The following is a 15,466-nucleotide window of genomic DNA, read 5'->3' as shown; positions in this document are numbered from 1 at the left end:
ATCCTAAATAAATTATAATTAAAATCTAATTAATTCAAATTAATTCTAAAGTAATTTTAAAATCTCAATATCTATTGATTAAACTATTGATCTTATTTAAAATTATACACTTGTTAATCTTTTAATTAACAACAACAAAAAATTTGAAGAGAATTGAACTTAGAAAATAAGAAAAAAATATCATATTCATTTCAAGTGCTAATTGGCTTCCATCTTTGATCTTAATGTTGATCTTCCAACAATAATAATTCCTAATTAAATTTTTAACTTGCTCTCAAATTTTGCAAAAGTATTGAAAGTTAAGTCAACTATTAGCTATAATAAAAATCACTTCAATCCAACTTGTAGATTGTTGCAAAACTTAGTTAAACTTACTATGTCTATAAACCCAATTTTTGAAATCTCAACCTACTCAAACTTCAATAACCTCCAATCCAAATATCTAATTAAGATCAAATTTATAATATATATTAAGCACAACTATTATAACAGGATATAAATAAGATATTTGTATTATTGATATATAGAAATAGATAGTTAGAAACATATTTGAGAAATTATGGAAGTTTCTAAAATTAAAGTTAGATTAGTAGATGAGGTAGGATCCACTGTAATACATTCTAAAAAGAATTTAAGGTGGTTTTTAAGATGGAGCCTACTATAGAATCTTCTAAAAATAGCTTAGGATGGTTATCTAAATAGGATCTATCATAGAACCTTCTAGAAAGAATTTAAGGCGATTATCTAAGTGAGATCTATCATCTAGGAACATTTTAGAAACTCCAAGGTAGTAGAATAAAGTATAAATAGGATTAGCTAGGGCCTTTTTGGACATCTGGTCAGATACGGCTTTGGATCCTTTCTCTTAATATAATTGGATTTTGTTTCTTTATGTTTTTTATGTTCTCTTCTAGTTTCAATTGCTCAGTTTTGTGTTTTGTATCTCATTTTGTTTAATTGTGTTTAGTTTTGTTCTAATTCAGTTTGTCTTATCTCATAATAAAGTTTTATATTGTTGTGGATTAGAAAGATCTTCAACATTTGAGATAGACCAGTTTTGTTTCAACTATACTCACAATGCTACAAAATTATATTTATAGATTTACTACAAAACTCATGAAATTATTCAAACTGTAAATTCTATTTTATTTCACAAAACCTATAGTCATATAAAACAACATTGATTTTATAAAGTTCTTATAAAGTCATTAAATATTCAAATTTCTTTAAATTATTTTTTCAAAAAATCTTATAAATTCTTTTGTCAAATGCTATTCTTTGATTTACAAAAGAGCCCTACAATTGCCATAGGTGTATAATTTTGTGCCTTGAGGTTTGATTTTGATCCATGTTGATAACCAATCCTCTTCAAATATCAATATTTATTTTTTTGAGGTGATTTTTGCTAAAACCATCTTATAACTACCTTCTATATATGCTTATATTTTTTTTTTATTTTTCTAATCTATCTTATTTTGTCTTATTTATGGCTTTATAAAATAAATAGAAGCTTATTTTGTAAAAAGGCAGTATTTGTCCTTTTAATTTATTATCTTTTGATTATTATCTATATTTTTAAAATAATTTTTTATAATATTTTAAAATAAGATATATTATAATATAATATTTTTTTCACTCTTTTATTTATTAGTCGTATTACATCATGATACTATCATGATTATACAATAGAAAAGAAAAAGTCTAATATCTTTTAAGATAATGAAAAGAGAGGATTGAAAAGCAAAAGAAATTTTAAGAATAATATCAATTTAAAAGTTGATAATCCACAACTTTTAATACAATTATGTATTATATAAAAATATATAATCTATTTTTAATCAAAAAGAGATAAGATTTGATATTATAAATATATTTTTGATAATTTTTTAAGGACAAGAATTCAATGAAGGCAAATAAATAAGTGAGAATTTTTTCAAAGAAATATGAAAAAATAAAAATAAAAAAGTATGTATATTAAAAAAAAATTAGAATGGCTAGTGCCAAAAAATAAGAAAAATTTAAGATCCATGAAACTAAACTAAAAGCAAGAAAAGAATTAACAAGAATAAAAAAGGCTTCACTTTTGCCTCTATATATACTATCTACCTAAGAGCTATGTGGTGACATTCTATAAGACCTCCAATACTTGACTAATTTATAAAACACATGTCTTAACTTACAAGGTAAGTTTCTCATATGTATGCTATATCATAAGCTTATATCACATGCTACTAATACATGCAATACATGACTAACTTGTTAGCCTAATTTTTAATCTATCAACCATAAAAAGATATGTACAAGGATAAAATTTTATTTATGAAATTTTTATAAAAGATATTATAAAATTAATCTACTTTTATTTACTTCTATCTATTCATATTAACTAGGTAGTTATTTGAATAAATACATATCTCTATGATACATACTTATATAACATTAAAAATAATTATGAATTCAAAATTTAATGATTTATTTTGAATTAAGTTTTAAATTAATTTATAATAAAAAAATAAAAAATTATTAATGATATAAAATTTTATAATAAAAATAAAATATTTATAATAATAGCTAATATATTTTTTTAAATAAAAAATTATTAATACTATATTTTAAAATATTATTATTATACCTATTATGGACATACATATTTACTCTAATATTTATCTATATGATTAAGTAGAATTAAATAAAAGAAAATTTATTTCATAATATTCTTTAAAAAAGCTTCTTAGAAGCATTATAAATATTTCTTTGACTTTACATATGTTTGTAATTGAATAATAAATAAAAAAACTTAATTAACAAATTAATCTGTATTTATGTCAAGGACATGAATCTCAAAGAAAGAAAATCCTCAATATACTCTTCTGCCATTGAAGAGAACTAAACAATCACTTAAAAGGTGATGTAATATTAAACTAGAATGGCTATTGCCAAAAACAAGAAGACTAAAAAGACTTGAAACAAGACTAAGGACTAAAAAGGCATTGACAAGAGTGAAGAAGGCTTTACTCTTGCCTCCGTATATACTCTCTGATTAAGAGCTATATGGCAATATTCTATAGGACCTTCAACATGTGTTGACTTTGTTAGCCACATGTCTTAATTTGTAATGCAAGTTATCTATATATGCGTGACATAATTAGTTTCTTTCACAAGCTATTATATGAGATTAACTTGTTCTACAAGCTACCAACATGTGATTAACTTGCTAGCCAAGTTTCTAACCTACAAACACATTTAAAGTCAAAACTACATTTATAAAGCCTCTAGGAAGCTACTTTAGAAGACTTTATGAAATTAATCTATATTTATTTACATCTACTTAATCATATGAGTAACTATTGGAATAAATATATATGACTGTTACATTACCTACCTTTCTAAGGACAAGTACCATGAGGAGCAATCATCATCTTTTATAGATCTTGCTATTCTTCATCTTAGTTTTGATTAATGTCATTAATGGAAGGTTGCAACTTTTTTTGCTACATTTGCAAGATTCTTTGATGGCTCCCATGTGCATTCACTAATATCATATCCATGCCAATGAACAAGATATTTCAACCTATTTCGGTGCTACCTTGAATCTAAAACTTCTTCTACCTCAAATTCTTGATTATTATCTATTTCTATAAGAAGAGGTAGCATTTGTCTTCTTTCCAAGATATTCATTATGTTATACGACTCAAGAAGGTACATATAAAATACAGGGTGGATCTTCATAGACTCCACTAGATATAATTGACATGATTGATTTGTTTACAAATAGAAAAAGGTCACAACCTACAATAATCCAACTTATTAGAAGGACGAGTAGTCTTGATATTGTGACAAAGTAACCATATCTTATCACTTATGTTTAATTGTAGTTTTTTCTTATAATAGGCATCTATGTTTGTCATTTTTCATTCTTAAGCTTATTTTAATTATATCTTTATTATTGCATATAGCTCTAACAAATAATTTGCTAAACCTTTTGCTGCAAGATTATCAATTTTTGAAAAGTCAAAAGTATCAAGTCGTCGATGATAACCATAATTGGCAAAGAAAGGTATTTATTGAATAGAAAAATGTACCAAATTATTGTATACAAAATTTGCCAATGGCAAAAGAATTTTCAAATCATCTTGATAATAGTTGATGGTACACCTCAAATATTGTTCCAAAATCTGATTCACTTATTTTGTTTGTGGATCAATTTCAGGATAAAAAGCCAAAGAGAGCTTTATAACTAATTTTAGAATCTTAAATAGAATTTTCTAAAATATTAAAATAAAATTGAATCTTTCTATTCAATATAATATTCTTTGGTAATCCATAATAGCGATAGATATTATCAATGAAAAACTTAGCTATTATTTCACCTGATATAGATTTTGTACATAATACAAAATATATTATTTTAGTAAACCAATCTACAATTACAAGTATACAGTCATATAAAATTAGACTTGAAAGATCTATAATAAAATCCATAGAAATAGAAGACCATGGTTGTTCAGATATAAGCAATGGTTGAAGAAGTCCATGGAGTTGATGACAAGGAGTTTTTGATCTTGAACAAACATCACATGACTAGACTAAGTCTTTTATTACTTTGCATATTTGTGGCCACTAAAAACCTCTAGATATAAGCTCTAAAGTCTTATTATATCAAAAATGCCCTGCTGCTCGAAAGTCATGACGTACTTGAAGAACACGTAAACGTGCTTCTCTTTTTGGAACATATAGACATTCTTTAAAATAGAGTAGGTAGTTCTTGAACTCGAAATTTGAAATATCATGAGACTTAAAAAAAAAAATTCTTAATATCATAAATAAGAAGATCAGAGGACATACTTGATTGAATTTATTTGACAAAGGTCAAATCAACAATCAATGTTGATTTCATTGTTTAAAGATGAAAATGCTCTAGCATTAAGAGAATTATATTTTGTTGATCAAAAGATATGTCTCTTTCTTTTGGTGCAAGATAAGAGTGTCTAAAAAGAGCATCTGATAAACTTTGTTATTTTTCAAATTAATATGTGATCTTAAAATTAAATCTTGATAATGACATGCTCTAATAAGCTTAGCAATGATTCAAAAAATGTGTCAATGTGAAATATTCAAGGTTCTTGTGATCTATATATACTGTAATTAGATTTGAAGCCCCTTCTAGTTAATAATGCCATTCTTGAAATGAATGCATATTTGCAAGTAATTCTTTGTATGGATTTCATAATTAATCTTGGCCACTGAATTTTTTAGAATGGAAAGTTACTAGATAGAGTTTGCCATCTATTCTCATTTGTGAAAAACCTCTACCAAAGGTGAAGTCTGATGCATTTTTTTTCATAAAGAATGCTTTGAAAAAGTTGACGTTGTTGTGTTGTAGTTCAGCTACTATATGAAAATAATATAATTATGTACTTAATATATAATTTATTTAAGTAATATGGTGAGAGCCATGTTAGTAGATTTAGTTGGTTTTAGAATACAATTTGATTATTTTCTTGAACAATGGTTGTTTAAAAAGATTACTATAAAATTTGTATAACATTAATTTCTTTTGATAGTGGCTTTTAAGATTGGTTTTGATTGATATTAACTTCTAAATATTTAGAGTTACCTTTGTTAGACATTAGTGACCTTTAAAAACTTATTTTGGTTCTTTTATTTGGTGTTTAGAGCATAAATTATGTAAACTTATAAGAAAAAGGATTGAAGAAGGATTTTGGTAGCAAAGGGAGTAATTAGGGCACCAATATAGATGAATGGAGATGAATGATAAAAATCTCTATTCCTATTGGTCAAAAATCATGAACAATGGGCTTTGAGGAGGCTGCCCGAAGCCATATTAGGGATTAGGGTTAGTTTTTCGAAGCCATTCAAGCTTCAAAGGCTAGAATCAGCAAGTTTAGGTTTTTGGCTATGGTTTTGGTGAAAGTTTTGTATGGTTTGGAGTTTATATGAAGAAGATACAAGCGCTCAAAGTTAAGGTATTGATTTGGGAGCTATTGTCACTCTTTTTGGCATAACGCAAGCGTACGAATAGCAATTGAGGATCGGCAACTACGACTAGAGAGAGCACTTTTGCAGCTACACTTTTCACATACTACTTATTGGAATCCAAGTTTGTATAAAGGAGCTATTGGATTTTGAAGTTAGCACATGCAATCTAAGGGTAGTAAGTGACCCGATTTATTAGTGGTTGTGTCTTGAACTATATTTTGAGCAATTTGATAAGGTTTTTGCTCAAAATTTTAAGAAATGTGTAAATTCATGTTGATAATCTTTATACATAAGTTTGATGACATTTGATTATTGGGTTCTTGAGATATTAAGAAAATAGTGCTCAAGTGCTTGTAAATTAGGGTTTAGAGTGTCTGCTAGGGTTTCTTAGATGTCAAAAGATGGAAAGTGAATTTGTAGTTGGTTTTTTTTGTGATAAAATTTTAGGATGAATTCTACCTATTCTATGAATTTGAAACAAATTGATCAATTAGATCAAGAGTTATGAATTTATAAAGTTTAAAAAAAGAAAACCTTTTGTAAGAAAAATATGTTTTGAAGGGATTTTGTTATATTTTGAGTTTTATGCAAAATAAAGGAATTTTAGAATCTAAGACAAGATTCATATAAAGATTTAAGTTATACTCTCTATAGCTAGATATCCAATGTATTTTCAGATAGCAAATCATGCCATACGACAATGTGTTACAAAGTTGATGCAGAAATAAACTCTTTCTTTAAAGTAACAAATGATGCTTTTGCTTCTTTATTCTATTCAAGTTTGTCTTTAAAAGTCAAATACATAAGTAAAGCTATAACTTGAAAAAAATTCTTAATAAAGATTTGGTAATAATTGGTAAAGCCCAAAAAATATTGCATATCTCTTATTATTCTTAGAATCTTTCAATCTATAATAGTTTGGACCTTCTTTGGATCCATCATAAGGCCTTCACTGGAAATGATGTATTCCAAAAAACCAACTTGAATACTGTAGAATATATACTTTTTCATCTTCGTGTATAATCTTACATCTCTTAGTTTTTGTAACACACGATAAACATGAGCTTCATACTCTTTTATGTTCTTAGAATTGATTAAAATTTTGTCTAAATAATAGACAATAAAATCTTCAAGAAATTTACAAAAGACATTATTTATTAGATATTCAAAAGCAGCTGGTGTCACGGACATATATATTTATGTCAATAATTACTTATATGATTAAGTAGAAATAAGTAAATATAGAATAATTTCATAAAGTCTTCTAGAGAAGCTTCCTAGAACCTTTATAGATGTGGTTTTGACTTTAGATGTGTTTGTAGATTAAAAACTTAGTCAAAAAGCTAATCATGTATTGGTAGCTTGTCGAAGAAGTTATCTTCATGTAGTAGCTTGTGGAACAAGCCAACTACGTGGCACATACATAGATAACTTGCCTTGCAAGATAAGACATATAGCTAACAAAGTCAATATATGTTGGAGGTCCTATAGGACATCACCACATAGCTCTTAGTTAGATAATATATATGGAGGTAAGAGTGAAGCCTTCTTCACTCTTTTCAATACCTTTCTAGTCTCAATCTTGTTTCAAGTCTTTCTAATCTTTTTGTTTTTGGCAATAGCCATTCTAGTTAATATTACATCATCTTTTGAGTGACTTTCTAGTTCTCTTCATTGATAGAAGAGTATATTGAGGATTCTCTTTCTTCGAGATTTATATCCTTGACAGTTTGATAAGAGTACTAATATATTATTTTTGTCTTGTTTTAGAAGTGAGTGGATTATTCCACTTCTATTGTTATATTTTGAAGGTTGCGGACTACCGACCTTTAAACAAAAAAATTTGTTTTTTAACACTCATCATTTCCTTAAAGAGAGTGGATTATCTTTCTTTGTAGGATTTATTTTTAGAGATTACAGATTATCCTCTTCTAATTTAACTTTTGAATTCGTTTGAGTTATCAATAGAAGGAAAGATTATGGATGCTACTCTCAACGGAAGTGAGAATAGATTTGCAACTATGGCAGATCTTCATGAGCTTGTCAATACTTTAAGAGTAGAAATCTCACATATTTCCAATGTGAAACATGGAAGTATTATACCCACGCCTGTGAAAGAAGTTCAGAGTCTGTGGTAAGAAGTTGTGCAATTGAAAGAAGTAAGTAGATCAAAGTCACAACCAAATCCAAAGAGTTTTGCTTCTATAAGTATGACAAGGACAAGGATTAATATGCTTGAGAAGTTTGATGGAACAAGATTAAAATTTCGAGGATTTTTGCAACAAATCAAGCTCTATTTAAAATTACACCCTTTCTAATATCTTGATGGATTTACCCAAGTCAAATTCCTATGCGCACTACTATCAGGAAGTGCTCTCTTTTGGTTTGTACTTTTAATGGAAAAAGATTTATAACTCTTTTATGATTTGAATTCATTCCTAGAAGTGTTTATGGTCACATTTGGAAAAAGTGATTGAAAATGAGTAGGAGAGATCTAACTTTTATCCTTATGGCAAGGATCACAATCAACCACTATATATACTGCCAAATTCCAAAACCTTGCTTGCAATGTGGACTGGAATAACAAAGCACTTATCAACCAATTTTGATATGGATTGAAAGATAGTGTCAAAGATTTGTTATTAACAATGCCAAAAGTAGAATCTTTGAAATAATTTATTATTCAAGCCATTCCATGTGACAATCATTTATTTGAAAGGTATCAAGAATAAAAATTTGGTTAAAGAACAACAAGTCAAGTAATGGCAGAAGCTCCCAAGTTTTTTGAAATATATTTGTTAAAGTCGAAACCAATGCAAATTTATATGATATGTTTTAAATCTCTCATAAAGTAAGAAAAGACTCAATGTCGCCAAGAGAGGTTGTGTTTATATTGTGGAGAAGCTAAGCACACTGCCCAATATTATCTAAAGAAATAACGCAATTACAAAATGAGGAGCACAATTACCAAAGAAGATAATGTGTCAAAAAATGAGTTTTTCTAGCTACAATAAGAATCGTGCGATTGGAATCATGTGCAACACCTAGTAAAGGTCCTATCCTCTCTTCAGACCCCTCACCTTATTTTATAATAGAAGTATATTTAGGACCTCATAATCAAAAAGTCTTTGCCTTGTTAGATTCAAGAGCCTCAATATATTTTATAGACGAAGATTTTGCCAAAAATCAAAAAATATCTTTAGTGAAGAAAGTTAAATCTGTACATGTAGAAGTCATAGATGGTTGTTCGTTGTCTTCTAGAAATATTATCCATGAAACTATTTCTTTAGATGTAGCAATTAAAGATCATAGCAGCGTAATAGTATTTAATGTAATAAAATCTCCCTCTAATCTGGTTATTTTAGGATTATCATGGCTAGAAAAATATAACTTTCAAATAGATTGGATTTCTCATAACCTTAACTTTTTTGATAGTATAATCTTAGATTGCGTTAGTAAAGTAGAAGTATATAAGTCCAGTATGTCCAAATCTTTACTAGTAGGTGCAAAAGCTTTCATGCATGCTACAAAAGAAGGATCATCTTTTGCTATATATGCTACATGGATTTCTAATGGTGAAACAACGTTGAGTCGTATTCGTAACCAATATCAAGAATTCTAAGATTTTTTTGAAAAGAAGAATGTAGATATTCTCTTCGAGCATCGACCTTATGATTATTCAATTGATCTGTAAGAAGGAGCTCAACCACCATTCGAACCAATCTATAGCTTATCGCAGAATGAGTTGGCTGCATTAAAAGAGTACATTGATAAGAATTTGGCAAAGAATTTCATACGCCATTTTAAATCTCCAGCTGGGGCTCTTATCTTATTTGTGAAGCAGAAAGACAAATCTCTGCGAATGTATATAGATTATCAAGGACTCAACAAGTTCACAATAAAAAATAAGTATCTTTTTTCTTTGATTTCAAGACTTCTTGACCAACTCAATCAAGCAAAGATTTATACCAAAATAGATCTACGAGGAACATACAACTTAGTTCATATCAAAGAAAGAATTGAATAGAAGACTGCTTTTCAAACTAGATATGGACATTTTGAATATAATGTCATGCCTTTTGGACTCACAAATGCACCGGTCACTTTTCAACATCTTATGAATGATGTTTTCGTGAGTTTTTAGATGATTTTATTATTTGCTATTTAGACAACATTCTAATCTAGTCTAAGAACATGAAAGAACATGAGCTTCATATTTGTCGCGTCTTACAAAAACTTAGAGATACAAGATTATATGCCAAGTTGAAAAAGTGTGTATTCCACACTACTTAAGTTGACTTTCTTAGATATATCATTTTCAACAAAAGCATTATGATGGATTCCAAGAAGATTCAAACTATCATAGATTGGAAGATTCCAAGAATAGTATGAGATCTACAATGCTTTTTGAGCTTTGCTAATTACTATCGAATCTTCATCAAGAATTTTTTTCAAGTTACAACTTCACTTATATGTTTGACTTGTAAAGACAAATTTGAGTGGAATAAAGAAGCAAAAGCATCATTTGATGCTTTAAAGAAGGAGTTTATTTTTATACCAATCTTATATTATGTTGACTTTTTTAAGGTATTTTTTATAGAAACAGACGTGTCAAATTTTGTTATAGGTGTCATGTTGTCACAAATGCAAACAGATGAAAAATTGCACCCAATAACTTTTCATTCGAGGAAATTTTCAGCATTTGAGATTAATTATGAGATCCATGACAAAGAGCTCCTTGCAATCATGGATTCATTTCAAGAATGGCGTCATTATCTAGAAAGCACCTCAAGTCCAATTATCGTGTATACAAACTATAAGAACCTTGAGTACTTCATGCCAACACGTATCTTAAATCATCGTCAAGCCCGTTGGAGCATGTCTTTATCTAGATTCAATTTCAAGATCACTTATCGACCCAAAAAACAATAAGGTCTATCGGACACTCTTTTTAGACATTCTTATCTTGCACCAAAAAAAAGAGATGCATCTTTTGATCAACAATTCTCTTGAAGCCCAATTCTCTTGAAGCCCAAGCATTTTCATCTTCAAGCTATAAAATCAACATTGACTATTGATTCAACATTTGTGAAGTAAATTCAATCAAGCATGTCCTATGATTCTCTTGTTCAGGATATCAAAGATACTTCTTCTAAGTTCCAAGATACTTCCAAGTTTGAATTCAAGAATAATCTATTATATTTTGAAGGACGCTTATATGTTCCAGAAGGTGAAGCTTGATTACGTATTTTTCAAGCTCATCATGACTTTCCAGCAACAAGACATTTTGGATATAATAAAACTTTGAAACTAATATCCAGGGATTTTTGGTGGCCCAAATGTGGAAGGCAGTCAAAGATTTTGTACAATCTTGTGATGTTTGTTCAAGATCAAAAACTCCTTGTCATTAAGCTTATGGACTTTTTGAGCCGTTACCCATTCCAGAACAACCATGGTCTTCTGTTTCTATGGATTTTATCATCGATCTTCCAATTTCAAGTTCTTATGACTTTATATTTGTTAGAATAGATTGTTTTACCAAGATTGCACATTTTGTACTATGTATAAAATCTATCACAAGTGAAAAAATAGCTAAGCTTTTCATTGATAATATCTATCGCTATCATGGATTGCCAAACGATATTATATCGAATAAGAAGACTCAATTTGTATCAAGATTTTGGAGAATCCTATTCAAGTTTCTAAAGGTGGATATAAAGCTTTTTTCAGCTTTTCATCCTCAAATTAATGGACAAACAGAATGGATAAATCAAGTTCTGGAGTCAAATTTGAGATGTACCATCAACTTTCATGAAGATTATTAGACAATTCTTTTTTCATTAGCAGAGTTTGCATACAATAATTCAATATATTCTTCCATTAAATAAATACTTTTCTTTGCCAATTATAGTATTTTAAAAGTCAAAAGTATCAAGACATAGATGATACTTTTGACTTTTCAAAAGTTGATAATCTTGCGGAAAAAGATTTAGCAAATCGCTTGTCAGAGCTACATTCAACAATGAAGACAGAATTAAAGGAAGCTCAAGAACAACAAAAGACCAATGCGGATGCCTATCGCAAGGAAAAACCACAATATAATATGGGTGACAAGGTATAGTTACTTTGTCATAATATCAAGACTACTCGTCCTTCTAATAAATTAGATTATCATAAGCTGAGACCTTTTCCTATTTGTGAACTAATCAATCTTGTTGCCTAACAATTACATCTACTAGAGATTATGAAGATCCACCTTGTATTTCACGTATCTCTTCTTGAGCAGTATAAGACAATAAATATCTTGGGAAGAAGACAAATGCCACCTCCTCTTATAGAAGTAGATAATAACCAAGAATTTTAGGTAGAAGAAGTCTTAGACTCAAGGTGGCACCAAAATAGGTTAGAATATCTTGTTCATTGGCGCGGATATGATATTAGTGAACGCACATGGGAGCCATCAAAGAATCTTGCAAATGCAGCAAAGAAAATTGAAGTCTTTCATCAACGACATCCATCAAAATCAAGATGAAGAATAGAAAAACCTTTGTTATAAAAGAAACAAGATCAATGATATCTCCATGATTCTATCTATAATATAATACCTCCATGATTCTATCTTTCATTGTAACTTTTGTATATATGTGATGAAATGGAGTACCAACAACTAAAAAATTCAACTCAAGAGCTCTTGAGTTGATATGACTTTGTAAGAGCTTTGCAAAGTCAAGGTTTGTTTCGGATGAATTGGGTTTTATGAAATAAAATAGGGTTTATGTTTTGGATGATTTCAAGAGTTTTGTAATAGATCTACGGGTGAAAATTTGTGGGTTTATGGTTATAGTTGTGTTTAATATGTGTCGTAAATTTTAGCTTGATCTAACGGTTAAATTGAGGAATATTGAGGTTTAAGTGGATCAAGGTCTCAGAAAGTAGAATTTTAGGTCCAGTAGGGGTTTTTGACATTCCGTACAATATACTAGTTGGATTGGAGTGAAAATTATTTGAGAGGATATTAGACTTGTTTTTCTATGTGTATAAAAATTTTGAGATCAATCGAATGGTGTAAAGGAGAGATATTGGCTCTGGAAGATTGGCATCAAGATTGGAGAAGGAGGCCGGCCAATACCCGAGCACATTTTTGAGGTTATCGTCAATGTCGTAACTCCGATCCTTTTCAATTTTTTTATGCTTATTTTGAACTTAGCTTTTAAGAATTATGAAAAATTTGAGTTAAGATCAACGGTTTATTCATTAGTTATTGAGGTTTAAATCTGTTATAGGAATTACTAGGGTTTGGTTTAGGGTTTGATTAGGATTTGTTTAGAATTTGGTTAGGATTTGGTTTAGGGTTTAGGATTTGGAATAGAGTTTGGTTTAGGATTTAGAATTTAGATTAGGATTTGATTTAGGATTTGATTGGGGTTTGGTTTAAGGTTTGTTTAGGGTTTGATTTAGGATTTAGGATTTTATTAGGATTCAAGATTCAATTATTTTTGGCCTAAAGTTTGAATGAAGTTCAATAGGATTTTAATTAGAATTAAATTAAGATTGAATTGAGATATATTTGAGTGATATTTGTGATCCTTCTAATATTTCTTTAAGAATTTTTATTGTTTGTTTGAAATTTCTTAGAGGTTTTTTTTGAAATTTGATTAAGCTTGCTTAGCATTATTATGGTCTAATTAGAATATTGTTAGTATTCTATTAGAATTAGGATTTTGTTATTACAATTTCCATTCTTCCTTCCACAACCAAGTGTCCGGAGCATTCTCAAGCAAGACTTCACGTATTATGACAACGGTATTCTAAATATTTTATTTGAATGAAATTATGAAGGCTTCAACAATGACCAAATAATAGGGTGGTCTTCTTGCCCTTGTATGAGATACTATAGATGGTTGAGAAGACCTATCAACCATCTTCGAAGAGAGCAAATATCAGAGTATGTAGCAAATACAATTTACCGCATCTTGGTCTTCCTCAACATATGAAGACCGCTCCTCATGGAACTCGTTCCTAGAAGGAGAGATAATATCACAAACATATATATTTACCTCAATAGTTACTTATATGATTAAATAGAAATATGTAAATATAGAATAATTTCATAAAGTCTTCAAGAGAGGCTTTTAGAAGCTTTATAGACGTGGTTTTGACTTTAGATGTGTTTGTAGATTAGAAACTTGGCCAAAAAGCTAATCATATATTGATAGCTTATGAAACAAGTTATCTTCATGTAGTAGCTTGTGGAATAAGTCAACTACATGGCACATACATAGATAACTTGTCTTGCAAGATAAGACATGTGGCTAGTAAAGTCAACACATATTGGAGGTCCTATAGGACATTGCAACATAGCTCTTAGTTAGATAGTATATATGGAGGCAAGAGTGAAGCCTTCTTCATTCTTATCAATACCTTTCTAGTCTTAGTCTTATTTTAAGACTTTCTACTCTTCTTATTTTTGACAATAGCCATTCTAATTAATATTACATCACCTTTTGAATGACTTTCTACTTCTCTTTAGTGATAGAAGAGTGTATTGACGATTCTCTTTCTTCGAGATTTATGTCTTTGACAGCTCATGCATTTGTGAATCCAAAAAGCATGGCAATATATTCAAAATGTTTATACCTACTTTGAAAAGCACTCTTCTATTCATTTCTTTCTTTGATACAGACCAAGTTATATACTCTTCGTAGATCTATTTTTGTATAAATCTTTGCTTGATTTAGTTAATCAAAAAGTCCTGAAATCAAAGGTAGAGGATATTTATTCTTGATGGTGATCTTATTAAGTCTCCGATAATCCATATACATCTGCAGAGATCCGTCTTTTTTCTTCAGAAATAAGATAAAAGCACTAGTTGGAGATTTAGAATGGCATATAAAGTTTTTAGCCTAGTTTTCATTAATGTACTCTTTGAATGCAATTAATTCATTTTATAATAGGCTATAGATTGGTCCAAATGGTAGTTGAGTTCTTTCTTCAAATCGATGGTATAATAATAAAGATGATGCTCCAGAAGAATATTTGTATTTTTTTTTTCAAAAACATCTTAAAAATCTTAATACTGGCTAGGAATACCACTTGATATCTTCTCACCATCGACAATAAGTGTGGCATATATAGTAAAAGATGGCCTTTCATTTGCAATATGAATGAAAGCTCTTGCATCTATTAATAAGGATTTGGATATACTAGACTTATAGATTTCTACTTGCCTAGCAAGACCTTAAGCTAAACTATAGAAGAAATTAAGATTGCAAGAAATTTAATCTATTTGAAGATTATATCTTTCTAATCACGATAATCCTAAAATGATTGGATTAAAAGGAGATTTAATTACATTAAATATTACTAAACTATTGTGATTATTAGTTGCTACTTTTACACAAATAGTTTCATATGTAACATCCTTAGAAGACAATGAACGTCCATCTATTACCTCTACATGCACAAA

Source organism: Physcomitrium patens, chromosome 18 (assembly GCF_059467195.1).
Source record: "Physcomitrium patens ecotype Gransden chromosome 18, ASM5946719v1, whole genome shotgun sequence".
Lineage (NCBI taxonomy): Eukaryota > Viridiplantae > Streptophyta > Bryopsida > Funariales > Funariaceae > Physcomitrium > Physcomitrium patens.
The sequence above is the reverse complement of the archived record's forward strand: the minus strand, read 5'-3'. Positions refer to the sequence as shown.